Consider the following 3,680-nt stretch of genomic DNA (forward strand, 5'->3'; position numbering starts at 1 on the left):
TGAGGCTGAGTGTTTGGAGGAAACTTGTTCATTATACAGTTAGAATTTTGATTCAAATATTTTACTTTCTCCTTTTCCCCCATCTTAATATTTCAAAGCTCTTTTATGAGAATGTCGGGAGTTTTTTCATAGACAAATTTATTTGGAAACAATTTCTTAAACTCCCTCCAACCATGGATTGAATTAACAGGCAGACTAGGTACCATACAACTACTCTACCTTTTGATCCAGATTTATGAAGGAACGAAATGAAATACAAATATGAATAGAAACACAGAGATATAGTGAAAAAAAAAAAAAAAAAAAAAAAAACTTCAATTCATTAATAACAAAGTAAAGAAATTTGTTTACATGTAAAAGGGAAATAAACTAGCTCACGTGATGGTAGCTTATCTCTGAGAAGAGATGTGGAGGCTACATGCCTTTCGAATTGTGTTACAATGAGGCTCGAAGGCCTATTTATTATTGAGAAATAATGAAAATCCCTAAACATCCAAAAACCTAACCCTAGGAGATGAAGCGCCAAAACTCTGTGAGCCCTGTTAAGGTAAATTGGTACATCAACTTCTCGGGGTCGTAACTTTGGTATACAATCTTTGTTTGACACGTATGATACCTCATTAGAAATATCTATCTGAGGACTACAAATTTTGACAGAAAACCCTTATTGTAATGGTTGGGTTTACCTATTTTCTAAAAAAAACATCGTTTAGGGCCTCAAAACGGCTCTGGAAGTTCATGACCTGAAAAACTGCCAAAAATAGTAAATTATGCTACAGTTAAGGAAACTAAAAGAAATAATGGTGGGGGTCCAAGTGGAATAGGCGGGTGGCGACAAATATCCACCTAGATCACTTCTAAAGCGAAAGGAAAGAGCCCACAAGCACCATCATCATATCTTACCTCAAGCATTCATATATACATTTAGAACTCATCAAGATGGTATTTTGCCTTACTTTATTGTTAAGATCAAACTTTGATAACAACTTCTCTTGATGTTTAGGCATTCAATGAAGGTTATCCACAAGAGTGAGTGGCCCTTGAGCCATCAAATATAGGTCTTGATCAATATGATGAGCCTTCTCCTTTTCTGTTCAAACCTTCTTCCTCCTCCTTTTCTGTTCAAGCCTTCTTCCTCCTCCTTTTCTGAATCTGATGAGCCTTCTCCTTCACTGTTCAAGCCTTCGTTAAACTCAAAATCAACCAGTTGTCAATTGTTCTCCACCAGAAAGAACAATATATTCCTCATACTCTTTGTGAATAGGTGGAAGCAGCTCCTTGTAGACTATGTATTTTGAAGAATTTGTTAATTCCTCAAGAGTTTCGAAAACCAAATGTTCCACCGATGTAACCAATACACCAATACGTGTTGTTTCTTTCTTATTGGGATGATGGGGAAGATTATGAGCAACGAGAAGTAAACTGATAGCTTTCACAAACTGAAGGGTATAGACCGAATTTCCTAGAGTTGATCGTAGGTAACATTGTATGCCAAGCCCATTCCAGGTTGAGAAGGCCCTCCTACTTCAGGAATATGAGTTGGGAAGTGATGAGTTATCAACCATAAATAAATAAATAAAAATAAATAAATAAATAAATAAAAAATAAAAAATAAAAATAAAAATAATATATATATATATATATATATATATATAATAAATAAATAAAAATTGGTTGCCCTCCTTCTAGCGCCAGAATGTTAACAGTGTTGGATCCCACCAACATACTGGGGATCTCCCTTATATGAGGTCCCAATTAGACCTCACACCATTTGGTGTAGGAGTCTCATCCATAAATATGGCCCGAATGCCATTAACTTGTATAGTTTCCTTGGCTTAAGAAATTAGAATGAGAGAGTAGCGTGCTTGTGATTTTGAATGAGCAAGAGAGTGTGCCTTGTGAAATGTTCGATTGTAGATTTATCAAGATTATTTCACTGCAAGGAAGAAAAGTGAGCCTCTAAAATAAAAGTAATAATACTAATCCAATAAATACGTACACACATAAACAAGGAATACTCATTCTACATCAAGCAAAATAGTTCACATAGATGCAACGATCATTAAAATCATCACAACACATTTCCAACAAGTTTAGAACCAAATTGACTGAAATAGTTCAATTACTTTAGTACATATGAAGAACAGCATAAACCACAAACATTAGAAGAATAATCTCAAAACATCCACGATCCATGCATGAAAATATGCTTGCCGAATGGCTTCAAGTATTAAGCAAAAGTTCCAAGATACATAAGTACAATGAACATCACTAGCTCCAATAGTGGAGTGTTAGAGCCACTACTTGCTCCCCAAAAGTACTATCTCTATCTCTCTAATGAGTTGTGGGAGAAGAAAAGGTGAAAATTCTTTTACTTGAGTAATGGGGCTTCTTTTATAACTTGAGGCATGACTTTTCTATCCCCGTGACTCTTGAGTTTCTCATATGGATTTTCAACTTCTAATGACCTTTGGACTTCTATATAACTCTTGAACTTCTAAATGACTTTTGGAATTACAAATGAATTTTGGAATAACATGTATTTTGGACTTATTCATATGGCTCTTTTTTCCATACATGACTCTTGGACTTCCACTTATTTGTCTTTACAATAATTACATAATTAAATCATGATTTCCACATCATCATGTGGTGAGAACACGACAAGTCACTAACATTGATGACTAAGACTCATAGTGACTAATGACATGGACTTTCATGATAGGTGAGAGTGCTACCACTTGTATCTTCGATATTGCATGTTGCTTCCATGTTTTTGATGTCTTGACCCTTCGAAGGGTCTTTGATCATGTGAAGTCTTTTGAGTTGTGTTTATCATCTATTAGCCTCACTCTCATGTGATGAAAACAATTCTAAGTCCAAAATAATTAATTTATTAAAATCATGAAAGTTAGGATTTAATCCTACCTTTCTAGATTAAGTTTGTTCCTCATGGGTAGGAGTCAGTTTAGGCTTAGTTGGTTGAGAGATTCTCTCCAACTAGTTAGGCTCCTAGATTAGTGTCTGGTTGAGATATTTTCTCAACCATAGTGTCCAAGATAGGCGTACTATCTTGAGACAAACTTCCTCATGTATTTATTTGTACTATTATCATTCTTTGTACATTGGATTGCATCATGAGAGGAATACAGTGAGGCTGAGGCCTTTTCTGCCATTTATATGTTTCTGGTTTTTTTTTTGTGTTAATTGTGTTTAGATTTCTACATGTGGTATCAGAGCCATGGGCTCAAAGAGTTAGTGAAATTTGTGAGAATTTTCATTTATTCATCAGTGATGCATATGTAATGAATTGTGGACCTGCATAAACGAAGTTGTGTGTTGGCCCATAAAAAAAATCCGCCCAGACTGTGCATGAATGAATTGCGTAAGCACTATAAAAGCTGGATCTGCATGTGGATGGATGTACATGAGCTGCGGAGCGGCAAAAGATCCAAAGTATGCTCATAGAGTAAAGTGTTGCATTAACATTGTGTGTAAGCCTCAGGAAAGGCTACATGAGGTTTGACCTTATTACCAACCTTATCTGCATCTCTAATAGAAGATTGAGCTTCTTCCATTGACGCCACCGTACGGGAGGGCTTCAAAGCAAAATTCTAGCGTAGTGAAAGTGATGTAGAACGAAAAGGAGATATTTAGAAATGAATATGCACCTTGCTACT

The sequence above is a fragment of the Pinus tabuliformis genome, chromosome 5_2 (genome assembly GCF_031772625.1).
Source record: "Pinus tabuliformis cultivar Carrire ecotype Pingquan chromosome 5_2, CPIR1, whole genome shotgun sequence".
In the NCBI taxonomy this organism is placed as follows: domain Eukaryota; kingdom Viridiplantae; phylum Streptophyta; class Pinopsida; order Pinales; family Pinaceae; genus Pinus; species Pinus tabuliformis.